The sequence below is a fragment of the Petaurus breviceps genome, unplaced genomic scaffold (genome assembly GCF_028583685.1).
Source record: "Petaurus breviceps papuanus isolate PSGF00001 unplaced genomic scaffold, PetGlider_PUasm1.0 229, whole genome shotgun sequence".
In the NCBI taxonomy this organism is placed as follows: Eukaryota; Metazoa; Chordata; class Mammalia; order Diprotodontia; family Petauridae; genus Petaurus; species Petaurus breviceps.
In genome coordinates, this window is record NW_027185903.1 from 30,657,345 (window position 1) to 30,680,612 (window position 23,268).

General features: G+C 38.5%; 1 protein-coding gene and 1 long non-coding RNA gene across 4 annotated transcripts in view; one reads left to right on the plus strand and one right to left on the minus strand.

Annotated features, from left to right (window-relative positions):
• Window positions 1-23,268, plus strand: part of MAST4 (microtubule associated serine/threonine kinase family member 4) — an 808,407-nt gene that overhangs the window by 575,387 nt on the left and 209,752 nt on the right. The gene's annotated exons all lie outside the window — the stretch shown is intronic.
• LOC138167496 (uncharacterized) overlaps window positions 1-23,268 on the minus strand; it is a 67,857-nt gene extending 44,589 nt beyond the window's left edge. For 2 of the 3 annotated variants that reach the window (XR_011169895.1, XR_011169896.1), the window contains exon 1: window positions 22,746-23,268. This is a non-coding gene — a long non-coding RNA (uncharacterized lncRNA). The remainder of the gene's footprint in view (window positions 1-22,745) is intronic. The other variant, XR_011169894.1, reaches the window with a different exon arrangement.

Here is a 23,268-nt window from a genome sequence, read left to right on the forward strand (position 1 = left end):
CTTCCTTCCTTCCTTCCTTCCTTCCTTCCTTCCTTCCTTCCTTCCTTTCAGAGAGGCTAATGGTTTTGACCTTCTGGCCTAATGACTCATATCAAGTATTTGGTTCCTTAGAATTCATATTTTAACTTCAGGGAGACAGTGCAGCAAGTGCTATGCTGCTTTTAGGGGTGGTTAGGTAAAGTAATGAGTCCCATCCATTAAAAAAAAAACCTTAGACAAAGAAACAGCTCTTCATCATGTGGATCACTCTGGCTCCTTGGGGCCTCCTGAAATAGTTGGTAAGCAGTTAAACAAAGAGATTGGATTTCATTGACGAAGCTCCAGGTGTTTTGCTGAAGTTCTGAAATATACTATATACTGCTCTAATATTATCTAATTTAATCTCGCTCACTTGGTGTTTATTATTTGTTTTCCATTTGTTTGAAATTTACTTGTAACCTAGAATTTGTCTTTTTTCCCAAATATTTCTATCATAATAGATTTAAGATTATGCAACCATTTTGCCCCAAGATGCTGAGGTTTGGCTCTGCTTAGGAAGCTGTGTGAAACCCTCAGTCATTTGGGCTTTCTCATTTCTCGGTCATTTGGGCTGCCAGACTAATCTTCCATATGCATCAGTGTGCTCAGAATCCTTCAATGATTCCCTGGTGCCTACTCAGTAAAGTTCATACTCCTTAACCCGGCAATCATGGTCTCCACCATCTGGTGCACCCTGACCTTTTCCACTATTATCTTGTGATTCTCTCTTCTTCATACTCTGTGTTCCAGTCAGACTAGACAATTCACAATCCCTTATGTGCACACTGGACTTTCCTGTCTCAGGGTCTTTGCCTATAGCTTTCCTATTTGTAGGTATTTCCCTTGTCCCCTCTCTGTTTCCTGAGATCTTACCTTTTCCTGAAGGTTCAGATCAAATTCTAGTTCCCCAATGAAACTTTACCTTATTCCACTAACATCTGTTTCCTTTAGACCTCCCTAATAGTGCATTACCCATTCTGCCTTCATACATTTATTGTGTCTTTGTCCCATCCCTACACAGACTGTAAAGTCCATTATAGTACCAGTGACCTGGTTTTATTACATATCTTCATCTCCCTAGCCTTAGCATAATGCTTTATTAATGTAGAAGCTTAATTAATATAAATGGAGTTGAATTGGAGTAAGAGAAATAGATACAAATCCAGCCCACTAGGGAACACTACTGAGAAGAAACTTTCTTCAGGTTAAGGGATGGTTAAATGTCTACCTAATCACACAACTTTGACAGAAGATTTAGGACTGGAAGGTCCCTAAGATTATCTAGTCTTCACCCTCCTGTAAAGGATGGGGAATCCTTATTTGCCTAAGATCAGCTGCAGGAAATGGAAAAAGCTGAAACTTGAACCCAGGCCCTCTGACTCCAGATACATTACACCATGCCTTATGATCATGCCTTCTTGCCTCTTATTTCTGCTTTAGTCCCAAAGAATATTCATAACACTTTGGCTAGAATTCCTGGAAGAGAGGCAAGGAGTTGGGATTTATTCCAGCTCATAGTATGTCACTCAGTTGAATATCTATTATGCCAAGTTATTCCCAAAGGCAGTCTTCCCAGCATGAGAAACTCTCTTGGTGAATGTGAATGTCTTCTCAATTGTCTTTTATAACCTCTCCCTTCTCCCCAGAAGTTTAATCCTATTAAGTATCATGCTAAGGACCTTCCTCAAACTTCCTACAATATCCTTCCCATTCTTTCATGACCCAGTCTGGTTGTAGGTTTCTTGTTCTGGCTCAGAATACATGTGAAACCAGCCACTCTGATGCTTTGCTAAATCTGAAATAATCACTGCTTTTATAGACTGTTTCATGTTTACAAAGTGGTTTTATAGTCATTAATTAGGTGTCCTCCCCATATCTCTGTGAGTAGCTATTATGGGTCTTTTGCTTGTTAAAAGAAACTGAGTCAGAGAGAGAAAATGAGAGCCCAAGGGCACAGGGAATCCTCCTTTCTCAAACTACTTCCCCAAGAACTTTGGTATTTGAAGAGGAATACATGTGTTTGGACAAGTATAGGTGTGTGAATTTGGTAGACATCTGAATTGGCAAGTGAATAGAGCCTGGGCTGTTTAACCTTCTGTTTTTTTCCCCATTGAAATTGTCATTTGAGAGTCTGGCCAGCACAAGTCTTTCAGGAAAGTCTTACTAAGTATCTGAATAAAACAGCTAGTCTTTACAAATTTTTTGCTTTATGAATATTATCTCATTTGATTCTCACAACAAACTTAGGAGGTCAATGCTTTTTTATCTTCATTTTGCCGGTAAGTAAATTGAGGCACAGAGAAGTTAAGTGACTTATCCAGGGCCACACAGCTAGTATGTGTCTGAGGTAGAATTTGAGCTCAGGTCTTCCTGACTCTGGGCCTAGTGCTCTATATACTGAGCCACCTAGCTGCCAAAAACAAAAACAAGTTTAAATATCCACAGATGATCATTTCAAACTCTTTTTCACTATATGGATTAACAAAAATCACCCATGCCATTTTTCATATGTATTTCCCCATCCCTCACATAAAGGAGCAGAATAGACAAATGTGAGGTCCTTTCCCAGCTTCAATCCATTTCTTTTTTTCCCTCTCAAAAATTAAAAAAAAATAATTGGACCTCAGTAAAAATAAGCAAAATTTGTTCTCTTCCTACAGCCTGTTGCTTTCCATTTCTACCTTTGTTCCAAATTGGATTTGCTCTTTAGATCTTCTTCCTGTTCTTCTTTAGAGATAGAGTATTCATTGACCAGTCATTACAGTGGCTTCATGAGGTCTTTCTCCTCATTCTGTCTGTAGCTAGCTTTTCTATGTTTGTATATCCCATTATAGAGCTGTATCTATAGCTTTCAATTTGGGGGCATTTCACTGCTATAAAAAACTCATAGAAAGAGAATAAGGATAGAGAAAGAAACTCATGTTCAAATTGTTTGGTTTTGCCACTTGCTACCAGGTCTCTCAAAGGTCTGATGGAACAAGGTTGAGGGTTTATCTACAGATGTCATTTGGCCATATTTGTCATGTTATTTGGCTAGGTGGTGCAGTGGATAGAGCTTTGGGCCTGGGTCTGCCTCATTTTCCTCAACTGTAAAATGGGGATAATAATAGTACTTACCTCCCAAGGTTGTTGTGAGAAAGTCTTACTAAGAGATGATAAATGAGATGATAGTTTTGTAAAACACTTAGCAAAATGTGTGACACATAGTAGGCTCTTAATAAATTGCTTGTTTCTGCCTCCTCCTTCTCTTTCCCATTTTACCACTACCATTTGAGAATTGACTTAAATCTCTCTTTAGTAGCCCCAATCAAAAACTGCTTTTCTTTTTGGAGGGAGGAAAGCAGAGTACTGGGGGTTAAGTGACTTGCCCAAAGTCACATGGCTAGTAAGTGTTAAGTGTCTGAGGCCACATTTGAATTCAGGTCTTCCTGACTCCAGGGCCAGTGCCACCTAAGCCGCTCCAATTAAGTCATATTATCGGCCCAAATCAAACCTCATCTTTATGTAAGTAGAAAATAGAGATGAGTTTTATGTGACATTTTATTTATAGAGTCAGTCTTACTGTCCAAGTCCAAGGGTCATTTGACCATAAGTAAGCAATTTTACTTCGCTTCTAAGTCTGTCACATTTATCTGTCAGTATATCTCTACTAGGGGAAGCCCACTCTTAACTATTACTGTTTCTTACATTGTAAAGTTCCTAGATTGGATTTAGGGTTGTTTTTGTTTGTTTTGTTTTTGTTTTTGAGCCAGGCATATGGGAAAGAGGATCATATGACATCCTTTTCTGGTTTCACAAATCCTGAAACACTGACTTGCTAAGCAGTAAACAAGTGTTTCATTTAGGCTAAATATCTCTAAGGCCTCTGTTAGTCTATGAACCTCACAGGTTCTTAAAGGAAGGTGTAATTCTATTTCTGTTACAGAATTACTGAATGGACCTTTCTGGGTCAAAGACTTAGTAGTAATATTTTGTATCCACATTTCTCATGTGATTACTCAAGGAAAATGACTATTAAAAGTCAGAGGAAATGACTTGGGCAATGTGAAGGGCCACTTACATGTTAAATAATGATGATTTCTTTTTCCCTTTTTAGGTGCCAAATGGTTCATAGATGAGCTTTCTTTCATGAGCAAGCAAGGGAAGGTTGCCACTCCCTGAGCCCATCCTCCCACATTTTTCCCTCGCTGTTGAGGCCAACCCATGTAATTTGAGGGTATTTGGAATTGCTGCAGGGAAGATCAGACATAGTAAATAATTTGATAAATTCATGATGAGTATCATTAGAAACTAGGAAGTAACTTTTATGCCTTTCATATGTAAAGCAACAAATGTAATACTCTCCAAAAGGAAACTTTTCATTTTAGAAAAAATGATCAATATCTTTTGTTTTAATATCATCTCTTTTTCCTGAATCCTTTTAACAAAATATAAAAAAGAAAGAAGGAAAAAATAATTCAGCTAAACTAATCAACATATCAATAGCTGCCTGTCGAAACAATGTGCCACACTCATATTCCCCCATGTCTGCAAAAATGGAAGATCAAATGCATCTTTTCTCAACTTTTCTTTTGGGTCAAGCTTAATCATTATGATTACATAGTATTCCATTTTTTAAACTATTTTTCAGAGGTGACTTAACAAGTCTCCATTTTTATTCACTCCCTGGGGAAGGGACAAGAGGGGAACAGGAATGAGGATAGCAGTTTTCCTTCCAGGAGGGATGGGAAGGCCTAGATCTACAAGTTACTTCTAGGTGAAGTATGCAAAGTCTAGTTCAATTCACTAGACGTTTATCAAGGCCCAACTTTGTGGAAAAGCCTAGCAAATGTGCAACATTCACCTGGGCTTTTGACAGTGGGAAGAAAGGGAAGGTGGTGGTGCCCTCTCTTCTGCCTCTGTATCGACCTAAAACTTGGTCAACTTAAAGATCTCTCTTTGAAAATTAAGACAACCAGAGCTGATTACATTTTAAGCATTATTAGTGAACCCACTGCTTCTAGTTGTGTGACTCTGGGCAAGTCACTTACCCATTTGCCTCAGTTTCCTCATCTGTCAAATGAGCTAGAGAAGGAAATGACAGAGCACTCCAGTATCTTTGCCAAGAAAACTCAAAGGGGGTCACAAGCGTAAGACAGGACTGAGAAGAACTAAACAACAATGTAGTTGTTTCCATGTTTCCCCCCCATTATAATGTAAGCTTTCTTCAGAGCAGGCTTCAAGCTTTGGTCTTAGTTTTTAACATTACCAGGCTTTGTAGTGTCTGATACATATTTAGTGCTTTAATAAATGTTTACTGGGGTGGCTAGATGGCGAAGAGAATAGAGCAGCGGCCCTGGAGTCAGGAGGACCTAAGTTCAAATCCGGCCTCAGACACTTAACACAAAACTAGCCTTGTGACCTTGGGCAAGTCACTTAAGCCCAACTGCCCTCCAAAAAAAAGGAAAGCAATAAATAAATATATACATAGATGTTTGCTGGTTGACTTGAGCATGGTTGTTCACAGAAATAAGTGACTCAGGAAAGACACTTTGGGTATGAAGAAGACATGTTCAGGATCATGTACCATTAGGGGAGCAGGGAGGTCTCTAGAAAGAGTTTAGCTCTGACAGCCAGGCCTTTCACTCACACACATCTGCTAGGTCACTTTGACACCTTTCCTGCCTCTATATGTGAGTTCTTAACTCTTTTAGTGTCTGCCTTTAGAATATAAACTAAGGACAAATTATATTTTGACTCCTGCTACTACTGTCCATTTAACATTACCTGGAAATGTCCCAGCAGTGTTAGAGCATTACACCATTTTTCCCTTTTCATCGGTCATTTGTACAGTGCCTAACCTTAGAAATCATGTTTAGCCGCTGGCTTCTTTCATGATACTTTGTCATTGGTATGTCCTTTTTCAGTATTTTTGGCATGTGAGTTTATCACTTGATGACCATTTATCCCAAGGGAACATCTCGGTGCTGCACTCAAAGTTACCAGTCATCTCCTTGTTATGAGTGACATCTGCAAAATTCTCTCTGAGGCTTTTCCAGGTTGTTGCTCACTATGTGCTTTCTTCTTCCTGACTTCTCACAAATGGGACAGGGGCCTTTGTCAGGGGACTTTTGGATGTCTGGAGAATCAAAGCGAGCCAGGCTTCAAAGCAGTGGCCAGTAGGTAGCCAATTTGGGATAGTCTCATTGCCCTTCCTAGCCTTTATCTTGGTTTGTGGAGGCTTCGGTAGTAATACCCTCCACCGGGCTTTGGTTTGTCAGTCTTGGGAAAAGGTGGGCCTGCTGAATATCACAGCTAGATTAGAAATCATTAGTCAAAGTCCTTTATTTTACAGATGAGAATCTGAGCAGATAATAAGCCTGAATCATTGAGGTCCTATTTCCAGCATTTCTATAGGGAAATAGCTCTTACTGTGGCAGTTGTACTTGCCTTACAGAAAAATAATAACCAGCTCTTTTGGGACGGCCAGGTAGCACAGTGAATAGAGCACCAGCCCTGGAATCAAGAGGACCCGAGTTCATGTGGCCTCAGACATTTAGCACTTACTAGCCCTGTGACCTTGGGCAATTCTCTTAACCCCAATTGCCTTCCAAAAAAAAAAAAGGCAACTTCCCCCCCTTTTTTTTTTTTTTGCTTTTTGGAGGGCAATTAGGTTTAAGTAATTTGCCCAAGGTCACACGGCTAGGTTTTTTGTTTGTGTGTGTTAAGTGTCTGAAGCCGGATCTGAAATCAGGTTCTCCTGACTCCAGGGCCAGCACTCTACTCACTGCGCCACCTAGCCGCCCCAACTTTTGCCAGGATTTTGTAGAGTAAAAATACAATTAAACATCTTTTTACTTTCACCCTGCCCTGTTGTGGTCTTAGATCATTAATTCTTAATCTGGGGTCCGTGAACTTTATTTTTTAACTTTTTTTTTTAGTACAATTGGTTTCCTTTAAAATATTATGCATTTTATGTGTTTAAAAGCATTATTCTGAGAGAGGTCCATAGACTTCACCAGATTGCCAGAGGGGTCCATGACACACAAAACAAACCCCTGAGTTAAAAAAAGAACTGAAACATGGCAGTCATTAAATTCTACTTATAAATTAAACCAGAAAATTCTCACCTGACCTGTTATAAGAACCTCCTAATTGGTTTCCTTGATTCTACTCTTCTTATTCAAACTATCTTTTGTATAGCTGCCAAATGGATATTCTTACAATATAGATTTGAGTTTTCTCTATTCCAAAATCTTCAGCACTAAGGGTGGTGGCGCCTAGTGGTAGTCATTTCTACTAGGAAAGCTGAACTGGTGGACTGCTTGAGCTTAAGAAGTCTAAGCTGCAATACTACAAAAACCCATTGGGTTTTGGCACTAACTCCTGAGCAGGAGTGAACTGGCCCAGGTCAGAAATAGAGTGAGTCCAGGTTTCTTGCCAGTCATCAGTGGGATCAAGTCTCTGAGCTTCAAGCATGGGGAGGTGAAGAAACTTCGTCTCCCGGGGGTTAACCTTCAATGGTTCCCTATTGCCTCTGGGATGAAATGTAATATTTTCTTTTTAGTCTTAACTAAATTGAATTTCAGCTCTGCTTTGAGTCTTATTTAATATTACCCTCTTTCACATTATATTCCAGCTAAACTAGCCTGCTAGCTCTTTACTGTTCATACCATTTTGTGTCTGAGGGCAGCTAGGTAGATAGAGTGCTGAGCCTAGAGTCAGAAAGATGCATATTCCTGAGTTCAAATCTGGACTCAGACACTTACCAGCCTTGTGACCTTGGGCAAATCACCTAACCTGTTTGCCTCACTTTCCTCATCTGTCAAATGAGCTAGAGAAGAAAATGGCAAACCACCTCAGTATCTGCCAAGAAAACCCCAAGTAGCATCATAAAGAGTCCAATATAAGTGAAAAACGACTGAACAACAGTTACATGCCTATGTACAGTATGTACCTAATGTCTGGAATGAACTTTCTGCCCCTTCTGTGCCTTTGCTGACCCCATTACACTCCATGTTAGTGTTTTCTACCTCTTCAAATTATTTTCGGCACATTTTATTTACTCAGGTGTACAAGTTGACTCTCCCAAGAGAACATAAGCCCCTTGAGAAATGGTTTAATGTTTCTCCCCTTCTATCCCTATTTATACATAGTAGGTGCTTTAACAAACATTTGTTGAATTGAAAAGGAAGTTTCTTGACAGCTAAATGGAAGAACTGCGGGCAGGCTTTTCTTGAAAAGGCAAATAAAGGAGGGTGCACAGTGTTTAGAGTCCTAGATTTAAAGTTGGAAGGGATCTTAACAGTTCTCTACTCTACCTTGTCTCCTTTTATTTATTTATTTGCTTTTTGAAGGGCAATTGGGGTTAAGTAACTTGCCCAAGGTCACACAGCTATTTTTTCTGTTAAGTGTCTGAGACCAGATCCAAACCCAGGTCCTCCTGACCCCAGGGCTGGTGCTCTATTCACTGTGCCACCTAGCTACCCCATCCTTGTCTCCTTTTAGAGCTGGGAAAACTATAGGTCAGAGAGGTGATGATCTGCCAAAGGTCACATGAGGAATCAGTGGGCATGGTGAGATTGTGATCCTGGCTCCTCTAACTCTTCACATTGAGAAGAACACTTTCTCCTGCAGCAACATCGGCTGCTTTTTAACATCCAAAATCCACAAGAAATATTAATTAGGGGGATACTTGGTCTATCTGTATTGCATTTGCATGAGCATTTGCAAAATGATTGTCCTGGGATTTACAAAAATTTAAGATCTCACTGTGGAATTGATTTGACTTGCATTTGATTCAGTCACCTTTAACTAGATACCTCCCATGAGGCCATGAGGTGGGGCAATGGAGAGAGCAGCACTGGGCATGGAGTCAGGATGACTTGAGTTCAAATCCAGCTTCGGTCACATAGCTATGTGACTCTTGGCGAGTCACTTTGTCTCTGCCTCAACTGTATAGTGGAGATAATAATATCACTCACCTACCAGGGTTGTTGTGAGAATCACATGAGATAATACTGCATGATTCCTGGCACATAGTAGGCACTTTATAAATGCTTTCCTTCCTTCCATAAACATATAAAAATGCCTTCAAATATTTAGTACAATTGGTTTCATTCATCAGCTTTCAGATTATTGTATGAATTGAGGCATAAAGCAAATCGGTGCCTGCTCACTAAAGAAGTTGGTCAAGATCGTAGAGGATGTTTAGCCCAAAGTCCATATTGAAGAGAGATTTCCTTTGAATGACATTGTGACAATTTCATCAAACCATGGGACTTTGTAGGAATTTAAAAATGAGATCCAGAAAATATTCAAGCATTCAGTTTAACCATCCATATTGGAAAATCCAAATGGATGAAGAATATTATTGTCCAGATTATGACATATAATTGGAGATTTTATATATAATGTAATTGGATGCACCCTCTGGAACTAGGCCTTGAGTACATATATCCTGGACAGATTTTATTAGGGAACTGGGACCAGAGATGAATAGGAGCAGTGAAGGTTGGATTTGTTTTAGAAAATTGCAGTGTTGGGGCAGCTAGGTGGTGCAGTGAATAGAACACCGGCCCTGGAGTCAGGAGGACCTGAGTTCAAATTTGACCTCAGACGCTTAATACTTCCTAGCCATGTGACCTTGGACAAGTCACTTAACCCCAATTGCCTTGCCTTCCCCCCTCCAAAAAAGCAAAAAAAGAAAATTGCAGTGTTACTAATGGCCTTAAGTTATCACTGCAACACTCACCTTTTAAACATTTTTTAAAAGACTACCCTGTAGATTATTTCAGCTTAATGTATCAACATCTGGTCCAAAAGTTTGATTGCTAAACAAGATTGCTAAAACAAATATTTATTAAAGATATTATATTAAGGATAAATATTAAGTAATATTTATTAAGGCCTATAATAAATAAGAATTGGAATATACTATATAGGCAAAATATTGTCTCTGTTCTCAAAGAGCTCAGTACAGTAAGGGAGGTAGAATTCAAATAGCTATGCATAAATAAGATATATTGTACATACATATATTCAAATAAGCACATGCATATAGATACATAACATACAAGATATATATGTATACACACATATGTATATGTTTACATGCCTATATGTAGTATTAATTGGAGGTAATCACAGAAGGAAGGGGCTGTCAGAGGGAAGGAGGACTGAGAAGGACTTCCTGCTGAAGGAGGTATTTAAGATGAGTCTTGAAGGAAACCAAGGAACCAGTTATAGGAGGTGAGGAGAGAGGGTATTCTCAGCACTCGATGACTTTTACACTGGTCTTAGGAGATGGAATGTTGTATGTCTAGAACTGCATCCTCAACTATAAGGTACATGGAGGGAGTCCAGTGTAAAAAAGACTAGAAACTTAAGGCACCAGATTGTGAAAAATTCAATAAGAACTTCACAATTAAAATATCATCTATTTCAAAATTCTGACTCCATTTAAGGGTGGTCTCAGGAAAAGATGGTAAACGGTGGTGGAAATACATAGTGCGAAGTGACAGGAAGAGTACTCATTACCAGTGTGGCAGTTGCTTCTGTTTCTGCTCTCTGTGTTTAGTTATCGACTTGTTAGAGTAAAAATCAAAATTAGCAGGGCAGCTAGGTGGTGCAATGAATAGAGCACCAGCCCTGGAGTCAGGAGGACCAGAGTTCAAATCCAGCTTCAGACACTTAACACTAGCTATGTGACCTTCGGCAAGTCACTTAACTCCAATTGCCCTGCCATACCCCTCCAAAAAAAAAAAAATCAAAATTAGCTTCAAATTAGAAAGGAGTAAAAAGAGAAAGTATGATGCCCAAATAAGGAAGTTCCAGCCTCATGTGATTTAAACAAGCTAGTGATAATGTGGAGAAAAAAAATGGGAAATGGATAAGAAAACTAACATAAACATGGACTGCTACCATTTCCTAAGGAAGTTTAACATGTATAAGTAAATAGCAACAGTGAGGAAACAGGAGGAAAAAAAGCCTTGACATTGCTTCAGCTAGCAAAGAATAAAATCCTTGATAAGTACAGTGATATGGCAGCCAAAAACAATGTAGATTTATAATATAAACTCTCTTGAAAAATTATATAAAACAATGGTGAGTAGTTTATTTTATGACTAAAATTGTTTGGTAAAATCAAAAGAAACATTGGAGGTAAAGCCAAATATATAAAAAGCATGGTAAGAAACTCAACAAAGCGAAATTGCCCTAAGGACATTTAAGGATTAAAGTGCATCCTTAATAAAGGCATAGAAGATGCTATGAAGGTTTTATAAATGATATTCTGAACCAAACTTCTCTAAAGACAAACAGTTGACTGAAAAGGACAGAGGACATAATATCCAACTGAGTTTATTTTGTTGGTAATTTTTTTTAAAAAACATTTTGTATACCAAAATGCCACCTCAGTGACTTTTGTTGTTGATATTGCATGTATGTCATACAGAAGTATTTGAAAGATTTAATAACAGAAATAGTTTTGTTTAATGACTCTTTAATATCAACATCAAATAAGACATAAAATATAGAGATGTATGCTTGCTAAATGTGTTTGCCAGTGTCCCAGAGCACAAAGCCCAAATGGAAAAAGGATCCCTTCCAGGTGCTGAGGGTCCTCAGCTGTCCCCCTGTATTTATTGCCCAAAACCAATACAGTGTTCTCTCTTCCCACTCAAATTTGGACCCAGCCTATTGTCCACGGGCATTATTTGTCCAAAATATATAAAATGACAGATAAGTTCTTTGGGTCATCCATCTGCTTGTGTATCGTAATCTGGACAAGAGCCTCAACCTGTTCCTGAAACAAAGGCCTACTTTTTTTTAACAACAGATATTGTTCTGGTGATATTATATGACTATGATTCATAGACTACCCCATTCTCTGAAGAAAAAAAGTTAGGTCATTAAGGTCATTCAAAGGGCAAATGGAGACACACATGGTAGGCATGAGTCAGCTGAAACATATTACAAATAACAACTTGTGTAAGAGACACGATAAAATGGATGTCATCAGTGAGCTATGACTGGGAAAGAAGGTGGCCTAATTATATGACCAGAGTCAAGCATAATCAATACACAATATGTGCTTCACTTTTATCTATACAAGATCTAGAAGAAGGCCCCCACCATATTAAGAAAACATAGGTAAGAGTCCATCAAGTGCATGCTATTCCTTGCCATTGTATCAAATACCCTACAAAAGGCAGCATGGATCCATTGACAGTGTTGAGCTTCAAATCAGGATTATTCAGTCACATCTCACTTTGAATATTTCCTAACTGTGTTATGGGCCACTAGGTGGCGCCATAGTGCATAGAGTGCTGGACCTGAAGACAGAAAGAGGTCTGAGTTCAAATCCAACCTCAGAAACTTACTAACTGGGTGAACCTGGGCAAGTCACTAAATCCTGTTTGCCTCAGTTTCCTCATCTGTAAAATGAGCTGTAGAAGGAAATGGCAAACCACTCCTGTATCTTTGCCAAATGGGGTCATGACATGGACATGACTGAAAACAATAACAAAGCTGTGTGATCCTCCACACATCCCTTAGCCACTCTTAGCTTCTTTCTTCAACTGTAAAATGAGGATTAAAAAGAACACCTCCCCCACAGGATCCCATAAGGATCAAATGAGATAGTATATGTATAGTGCTTTCAGGTTTAAAGTACTATGCAGGCACACCCCAGAGGTATTGCAGGTTCATTTCCAAACTGCCTCAATAAAGTGAATATCACGGTAAATCAAATCATGTGAATTTTTTGGTTTCCCTGTGCATATAAAAGTTATATTTTGTTATACTGTGGTCTATTAAGTGTGCAATAGTGTTGTTTCTTTAAAGTGCACATACCTTAATTTTAAAATGCATTATTGATAAAAAATGCTAGCCATAATCTGGGCCTTCATCAAAACATAATCCTTTTGCTAGTAGAGGATCTTGTCCTAATGCCGATGGTTGCTCCCTGATCAGGCGGGTGGCTGCTGAAGGGGTTGGAGCGACTGTGACAATTTCTTAAAATAAAACGACGTTTACCATATCAATTGACTCTTCCTTTCACTTGAACATTTAGGAGCCATTGTAGGGTTATTAACTGGTCCAATTTTAATATTGTTTTATCTCAGGGAATAGGGAGGCCGAGGAGAGGAAGAGAGATGGGGAATAGTGGGTAGATAGAGCAGTCAGAACACACATATTTATCAGTAATGTTTGCAGTCTTATATGGGCGGTTCATGGTACCCCCAAAACAATTGTAATACTAGTCAACAAAAATAATTGATAACAGATCACCATAAAAGACTTAATAATACTCTATTGTTACATCATCATTTACCTGCTCCATACTTGGATTGACTAAGATAGTCCATACTGATAGGTACAATTTCATGAAAGTTTTCAGATCCCCATGAATTGAAATTTGAGCTGCTCCTTTGGTATTTCACATTCACAGCATTATTGAGTTTCAAAAAGTCAGAATCCTTTTCCTTGAGGTTTACACAGTTTATTGAATACAGTTAGCCATTAAAGTAAATAGATAATAGTGTAAATAATCTAAAACCAAAGTTAAGCTAAGAAACTTTTGAAATTAATTCTATATTTTGGGGTAGCAAATTTGACTTCCTAGTTTTTCCTCTATTTGTTTAATGTTAAAATTAATTTGCATTCCCTGAAGATATGAAAAATGTACTAGGGGAAGCTAATTGCTCCTAGTCCAGAGCTAAGATAGATAAGTAGGCATGGCTTAGAATTCAAAAGGGACTGTATAAAATTCACACATTGACTCTTCCATTACATGAATAATGGAATAGAATTTTATGTCATCCAGGAACAAAGCACTGCATGTATTCATAACTCAGTCAGATTTGCAAATATCTACTGGACATAGATACTGAGGGATTGGTGACCTAGCAAACTGGAATAATTTTCCCCTTTTATGTCATTCCAAGGAATAGATCAGGATATTTCTTTTATTTTTAAGTAAATTCTTATCAGTTATTTACAAGATTGATGGAGTGATTAAAAATTATTGCTTTATATGACATAAAATTATATCCAACAAGTTTTAGGAAGGACAGCTTGTATATGTTCCTAAGTTTATAAACAATTGATGGTGTTGTAAAATTCTCAGAGGCTTGAGAATAGCTAGATTACAGCAATGAAGACTTCTTCACCAAATATGTGACCTCTGGAAAGTTTCTTTTTAAGGTTTATAACTTGGTCTTTTGAGTTTGCTTATGGAACCAATTTGGCAAGAACACTTCTTCTCACTGACATGATATTCTCAGGATTTGGTCTCTAACATTAGGAAAATAAAAATTCTAATCAGTAGAGAAGGAGGTGAGCATTTGTCCCTCCTCTTGCATGAATATATCATATATGACTCCTTTATCAATATTTTTTACTCTACTTCTAATGTGATCACTTTCTTCAGTTATAGGAAAGTGATCAGGAAAAAAATTTGGGACCTTCCCCCCAACACAATCAATTAACCTTGATCTTGTATTACAAAACAGTCCTGTTAGCTGCCTACCTAAATATAGGCACACTGACCCATTTTGTTAAATAGGTGATAGGAATACCTACCTTTTTTACTTCGCAGGATTGTTCTAAGGATTAGGATGGAGATAAGGTATGTGAAAGTATGTTGTTGACAAGAAAACCTTACACATATATGTTAATGATAATAATAAAACATATGTCCAATTTCTATATTACTCAATCTACCAGTAAACATTTATTAAATGCCTACTGTGTGCCAGGCACTGTGCTAAACCCTGAGAATAACAAAGGAGCAAAAGGCAGCTTTAACTTTCATTCCTGGGTGTGTGTGTGTGTGTGTGTGTGTGTGTGTGTGTGTGTGTGTTCAGTTGTTTTTTTTTCAGTTGTGTCTGACTCTTCATGACCCTATTTGGAGTCTTCTTGACAAAGATACAGGAGCGGTTGGCCATTTCCTTCTCCAGTTCATTTGACAGATGAGGAAACTGAGGCAAACAGGGATAAATGACTTGCCCAGGGTCACACAGCTTGTAAGTATCTGAGTCAAATTCAAACTCAGGAAAATTAGTCTTCCTGACTCCAAGCCTAGGCACCATAATCTACAGTGCCACCTAACTGTCTAATACACACTTGGAAAGTATTTAAGAAATAATAACGCTTAAATACAGACACCTGAGGTCAACAAACAAGATATACATGAATTTAATAATAAACATTGTGATGGTATTTATTATTATATTCTTTTATTATATAATGATAAATAATGTTAACATAGCACTTTAAAATTTGCTTATCATTTTATATATAGTATTATGTCATTTGAGTTTCACAACAACTCTATGAGAGAGGTTATATTTTTTCTATTTTATAGATGAGAAAACAGTCAGAGGTGGAATTTAGGTCTTTCTGACTTCCAAGTCCTGCCTTCTGTCTATTTCTCCTTTAGAACTGAGTATTTAGGGCAGCTATGGTGCAGTGGATAGAATACAAGGCCTGGGAGTCAGGAAGACCTGAGTTCAAATCCAGACTCCAAACACTAACTAGCTGTGTTTCCCTGGGCAAGTCAACCCCCATTGCCTCTGAAAAAGAAAAAGAATTGAGTTTTCACATTCTTTCTAATTTTTATTGATTTCTGATATCAAAAAGTATTAAACAGGACTCTGATGTCCAAGGAGTTAAATATAAACAAGTCAGCTTACAGAAAGTTCAGAAACTAAGAGAATCTTCCAACGATAGGAAACCCAAACAGAAAATAACACTTGTCTGAACTCAATAAGTCTTTTTATTCTAGAGTGCATATACCTCTCCCCAGCCAATGGCAAGGTGCCCCGGGTGATACAAGATGAGCTCCCCTGCCCCTCATCTGTTAGGTAACCACATAGAGTTGACCTCCATAGCTGTTCTCTGTCATCCAGCTTCATATCAAGTACTGAGAAATGTGAACTGGACCACAAGTATTTACCGTGACATTTCTAGTATTTTTATATCACATGAAGGTCAAGGAATTACTAATTTCACAGAAATTGCTCTATATCTCATATGGAATTTTTTTTAAGTCATCAGTGAATCACAAAGTGTGTATGAACAAGACCAGTGATTATATCAATGTAGGGAACTTTCTTTACCAAAGCACATAAGTTTGGGCTCTATAATTCATAATCTTATAGAAGTGAGATAATATTTATTAAGTGCTTTGTAAACGTTAAAGGGTTACATAAATGCTAACTCTGGTTGTTTTTGTTTATGATTGCTGCTATTATTATCATTATTTTTAACATTTTTATTGCTTGGAGTCTATTGAGAAATTAAATGATTTGTCCAGAGTAACAAGGCCAAAATATAGGGCAAGAGAGAGTTGAACCTCTATTTTCCTGACTCCTAGCCCTCTCTCCGCTATTTCACCCTGCCTCATATTTACTTTCATATTTATAGGCTCCCTCTTGTTTACTTTCTTAGAATCTTAATAGGACGAAATGAAATAATTGAATTCTTTGTTCTTTCTGGATATTGTCTTTTAATTCTGTTCTTTTTTGTAGCAAAATGTCCTTGCCTTTACTCCATCTTTTACATGTAGTGATGATCTTTCTTTATTCCTCAGAAAAGAGGAACAAATTGTTTTTTCCCCCTTGAAATTGTCTTTTATTTAATTCATAATTGCTTTCTTTTTCTTTATATTACCAATTAATGTGGTTTAAGGATTGTTTTTTGCTTGGATACTTGAAGCCAGTATCCCTTCTTCCTTCTGAGGCACCAGTATTCAGAACTATTCAGCAAAAACTTTAGAGAATCATAAAATATAAAAGTTGGAAGGGCCCTCAGAAGCAAGCCAGATAGTCCATTTCACACATGAGCCAAGAATCTCTTTACAAAACATTGGTTTGAAGACTACCAATGATAGAGTACAACCTGAGGCTGTCCTTTCCCATTTTGGAGGAATAATCTTTAAGAAGTATTTTCCTTATATTAAATTAGATTAAAGCTTTCTCTGCAAATTTACTTATGATTCCTAATTTTGTTAATGTGAGGTTGGGATGGGGGTGGGAGGAGGTGAAGGGGCAAGCCAAAAAAATCTAATCCCTCTTCAGCATGCCAGCCCCTTTCTTATAGGGGATTGGGAAGACTTGCCTAAGTCTTTTCTTCCCTGGGCTAAACATCTTCAGGTCCTTCAGCCAGTCCTGAAAGGCCTGGTCTTCAATTCTTTCACAATTCTGGTTAACCTTTTCTGGGTGTTTTATCTTATTGATGTCCTTCCTAAAATGTGCCATCAAACCACACTCCAACCCCAGACTATTCTGGAACTAGACACTGATTTGTCCATAGCAAAACTCTCACTTTCCCACTCCTGGACCCTATCCTTATTTTATACTTATACTTGGCTGTCCGACTGACTAATATAGTTCATGGTCTTCTACCTCTCTCCCTTTTGTGAGTCACCAGAGGGTTTTGTCAGCTGGTAGGCAGCAAGAGAAGGGAATGTGTTGTAGGAATTTATGCAAACAGTGGCAGGATCTCAGTAGCTCAACAAGTATTATTAAGTAAATTCTACCTACCCTACCCTTTCTATTAGGGGACACAATATGCACATACTTAAATATATGCAAAATAAATAAAAGGATTTGGGGGAGGAGTAGCAAGATGCAAAGAGCTGAGGAAGAAGATCAAGAAAGCCCTTTTATTAGACTTTGGCACTGAATTGTAAAGTAAATTATGAGTCATAAGCAGCTAGATGGCTCTGTGGATAAAGGGCTGGGCCTGGAGTCAGGAAGACTTGAGTTCAAATGTGGACTGAGGCAGTTACTAGCTGTGTGACCCTGGTCAAGTCACTTGTAATGGTAATGGTAATTTGAAGAACTTCCCTGCCCCTTAATAAGCCTAAGAGAATTGAAGGCCTTCTTTGCTTTGAAAATAAGCTCTGCCCCCTAATAGGCTGAATGTAATCACATGGAGACTGTGGTAGGAGGAATTTGCTGAAGGGTGGAACAGGGCCACAGGAAGCTGGGAGTCCAAGCAAGCTAGAGGGTTGGGAGGAGAGGACGTTTCTGAAAGAGACAGATAAGGTTATGAGTAAATATTGGTATTGTGTTGGTTTGTGGGAAGGCTAAAGGATGGTGTGGCTCTCTGTGCTATTGTGGCTTATTAACTTCTCTGCTACTGTGATGGAACTGGCTTACTGGTTTTGAGATTTGGTTTTCTGGTATCTGAATAAATATTTTGTTCTGTCTTCTATATGGAGAGTCTGTTATATTTTGTGATTGAGCACCATGCAGGTATATATATATATATATATATATATATGTATGTATATATATATATATATCATGAATATTGGTGCTATAAATATCATATTGGTATTAACATTTGGTGACAAGGATGAGATCATGAAATATCGGGCCTCTAGTTAGAGGCAGAAGGGATTTAGAAGAAGAAATAGCTATCCCAGGATGGGAGGATTTACCTTAAGCTTCCCTAGCAAGGGAGTGGTCTAAAAGTACAGGGTTCTGTGAAGACTGGGAACTGAGGTTATAGTAGGGAGAACCTAAAGATTTAGGAACATGTTTCCAAAGAATACCAATAAAATCTGGGTCAGCTGCTTGGAAGGCAGCTATACTAACTACTGCATCTGTTTACCTTAATTTCACTGGAGAAGAAATGGCAAACCACTCCGGTATCTTTGCCAAGAAAACCTCATGGACAGTGTTGGTGTGATATGGGCCATGGCATTCGAAGAGTCAGACACAACTGAACGACAACAATAGCATGGGTTATAAGACATGGAATTTAAAAAGGAGTACTTTTCATAGAATGAAGAACAACATGAGGGAGGGAGGGAGGGAAGGAAGGAAGGAAGGAAGGAAGGAAGGAAGGAAGGAAGGAAGGAAGGAAGGAAGGAAGGAAGGAAGGAAGGAAGGAAAGGAAATTAAGCACCTACTCTATGCTAGGCATTATGCTAAGCACATTACAAATATTATCTCATTTGATCTTCATAACAGCTCTGGGTTATCCGTGCTATTATTAATCCTATTCTACAATTGAGGTGGACAGAGATTGTCACTTGCCCAGGATCACCCAGCTAGTAAGTGTCTGAGGCCACATTTGAAGTCAAGTCTTCCTGATTCCAGGCAGATGTTCTATCTGCTACACTATGCAAAGACACAGAGAAGAGAAATGAATTTGTTTTGTTGAAGAACATGGGAAAAAAATCCAATTTGGTTGTTGGGTCCATAATAGGGAGTAATATATAATAGGCTGAAAAGGTTGAGCAAAGTTACATTGTGATGGGTTTTAAGTACTAAAAAGGAGAGTTTGTATTTGCTCCTAGATCTAAAAAGGAGCCATTGGAGTTTATTGAGTAGGTGATCAGCTTGATCAGACCTTTTCTTTAGGAGTATTACCATCATTTTTGTCAATCAGATTCATAATCTCACGTCCTTAGACCCTCACCCCACATATTCTATCAGTTGCCCGATCATGACCCTTCCCCCATATCATCTGCAAGGTTATAGAGATGCCAGTGTGAGAGGACATCAATAACGCCAGCTGTGGGGACAGCTATCTTCTCCTGAGTATTAGTAGATTCTGATTCATGCCTCTTAAATCAATGATTCTGGGTCCAGAGTTTCTTGAGTCTTCACCTAATGAATGTCTAAGAGAGGTGTGTCAGATGTCAGTTTTGAATTGTAATTGCCCTCTCTAGGAGCAGCTATGGGAGATGAAAAGCAATGCTGTATCTTCCCTAGAATTCCTAGGTTTATAGTGACCTATATAATATCTAGGAACTTGTAATGGAAATGCAAATTTAAAGATCGTCCCTGCCCCTAGGCTAAAGTGCACCTGCAGCCTGGGGTGGGAGGCTTGTTTTTCAGTAGATACTTCTTGATTGGCCAGTGGGTCCAGAAGGTTGTTACATTCTCTGAGCCAGGAGGAGGCTATATAAACCCTGATGTGCGGCTTTATTTTGGGGCTCACTTTGAGAAGTGTTCTGTGATTTGATCAGATGAGACTCTGGGAAGCCGTTGTTGAGAGCCCCCCTGGCTTTGAAAAACCCAGAGGTTGATTTGGTATGCATGTAATGGTTGAACAGTTTGGAAACCTGTCTACTTGATAATTCTGTCTGTATATTCTGAAGTTTGGGGTGCTGACCTTTTTCCCCCGAAGTAGGTAAATGATATATGTTTGACTGATTAAAGTAAGCTTGTTAACCCATTTTGAGTTGCTTTCCTTTATCAAAGCAGATCCAAGAACCTGTGTTGGCAGCCACCCTGGGGACCCTGGGGTGCTTGCTATTACAGAACTGTAGGGGTACAACTGAATGATAGCTGTTTCATGATGTATTATTGTATTGCTTTTATTTGATCCTATGCCAACAGTAAAATAGTTCTTTTTGTGGTTCTTCCTGTGGGCAAGTCAACTCCCATATTTGGGGTTCTTAACTTGGGGCCCATGTGCTATTTTTTATTTTGATAACTGTATCCCAATATAATTAGTTTTCCTTTGTAATCCTATGCATTGTATTCATTTAAAAGCATTTTGAAAAGGAGTCCGCAACACACACAAAAAGGTTAAGAATCCCTGTATTATGCCAAGGTCATGTAACTAGGGCTTAGTGAAATACATCAATGCTAAGAAGGAGAGGGCACTTGGGAGCTGATTCTATTAGGATAAATCCATAATAATCTATACCTCCTGGATAGTGAATCTCTATGGATAGACAGAAAAGCTGGAAATTTGGAGATAAAAACTTTTCTATACTCTGAAGACCATAGGGAATAAGTCACTTCTCTAGCCCTTCTGTTGGGGGTGGGGTGTAGGGCTAGGGAGGAGTCCTATAGTCATCAGAGGAAGGGTGGGACTGGCTTAGCATCTGATCTTTCTTGTTCAGCAGGACCAGAATTATGGCTATCAGTGCTATTTGATGATTAAACCTCTATTGAAATTTAAGTGCAATGAGAGCCCCAAGTAGTGGTGGTTTGGTTTGTTTTTTTTTTTGCAAGAACTGTTGTTTTACACTACTTTCCCCATCCTTTATTTGTAAAATCGGTTTTCTGAACCCACAGGTAGAACCTTTATATAGTTGACCCCTATTAAATTCCATCTGATTCTGTGATCTTATTTGACTGACCTTTCTTTCTAGCTTGTTTATCTCTTTTTGGATCCTGACTTTGTCATCCACTATGTGAGCCACCCCTCCCAGCTTCCTTATCTGCAGATTTGACAAGGGTGTCTTCTCCCCTCACGAGCATTTGAAGCAACTCAAGTCAATTTGTTCTTTGTATACTTCCTCTAACCCTAGATATATTAGTGCAAATTCAAATTATGGCGAAACAAACGCACCCGAGTAACAATCGATTAAACATTGTCCTCATATATAAAACTTTCCTCACTTTTTCTAACCTAACTTTTTAGCTACATTTTCGGTTCTTTGTCTAGTATTTCAGAATTATAATTTTCTTGCCTTCTTTGGATACCCTCATTGCTAAAGTCATCCACTAAAGTCTCATTGTGGTATAGAAGTGACTTTGAATTCTTGAAGGTTTATATCAGTGAAGTACAAACTCTGTAAGTTTTATTCAAGCTGAGAATGTTTTCAATATAGTTTCTTTAGTGGATTATTTATTTGTCTTCAAAAGATAAACCTAACTCGGTTCAGAGAGTCTGATCAGAAGACTGGTCACCAGGTTATGAACTATTTTCTTTGGCCATAGCAACTCAAGAAGACTACTGAGGCAAGGAGTTGTCACCAGTATGTGGAAGAAAACCTAAAATAATTGGTTTTCTTAAAATGAGACATATTTGGATGTCCAGAGCATTTATAAGCCAACTGAAAATGTTTGTCATTGTTATTTTTACCCAGTTGCCAGTTTTTAGACTGAATTCAAAGCATCCCAAACCTTTATAGTTTCAGGAAATTGTGAGATTTTCAGAAAGAGAGGTTGCAACTCTAACGGACTTACAAGTCTGGACAGCTGGAGAAGCCCATCCATTCTTAGAGTTCCTGAGTACTCTAAAGTGATAAAGATAGGAAGAAACCAGTCGAGTTCATATCAGAACTCTCTGGGGTCCTTCTAGCAATGAGAGCCTTGTACTTACCAACTCTTCTAGAAATTCTCCAAAATACAAGCCATCTCTTATCTAGCTGCTTGATAATCCTGCCTCACTCCCAAAATGAGTTGTGTGAGACCCTACAACATCTGAGACTTAACAAAACCTTGAGGAAGAGGGCTGAGGTACACATTTGCTTCTGGCACTGGTGTAGCCAAAAAACAGTACAGGAAATGATGGCATTGAAAGCAATTTAAATAGGCATATCCAGAAATTACAAAAAAATTATGATGCTGGGGCAGCTAGATGGCACAATGTATAGAGCATTGGCCCTGGAGTCAGGAGGACCTGAGTTCAAATTTGACCTCAGACACTTAACACTTACTATCTGTGTGACCTTGCGCAAGTCACTTAACTTCAACTGCCCTGTCTTCCCCCCTCCAAAAAACCAAAAGAAAAAAAATAATGATGCCAGGAAGGGTAGAGGGTGTATTTTTGGGTCAACACTTCAGGATGAAAGGGAGGGAAGGCCATAAAGATGAAATGGCAAGGAAATTCATTTGGAATGAAGTGAAAGAGGATCACAAGCCACTTCTTTCACAATAGAATCAGATTGTGGAAGTAATGCTCAATGTGAACAGTTCTTTTGTATGTTCAAGTATGAGTGAGGTTTTGAGGATTTTAAAGAAGAATTTATAAGAAACACCCACCTTTTCCATTTCTGCCACTGGATTCTTGGCAAAGCTTACTCCAACTGTTCCGTAATTTCTGGCAGCACGGTTATTTCTTGGGTAGAAAACTTTGAGTATCTGACAGTTTTAATTCTTGTGTTTACTGACTCTGTTGCCTTTGGAATTATAGATGCCTAAAGCAAGTCAAACAGGTTGGATGACAAATTATGCTTCAGACTCACTCCCACTCTTATCTCAAACTACTGAGTGAATTTATCATCTCCTTTCACTCCTCTTACTGATTTGGTTGATAAGCCCTCTCTTACCTCACTCATCTTTCTGGATCATCCTACCTGCCTTTTTTTTTTTCAAACTGAATTTCTAATACACCCAACATTCTTCTAAGCTATGTAATGGAGGGTAAAGTTTGTTGTTGTTTTTGTTTAAAGGTCCAGATGTGATTTCATTGTTATAGGGAACTCTGGATAAGGAAACTCTATACCAATGCATCTGGGATGCTGAGAAGTTGGGTGATTTGCCCAGGGTCAGACAGACAGTGTAT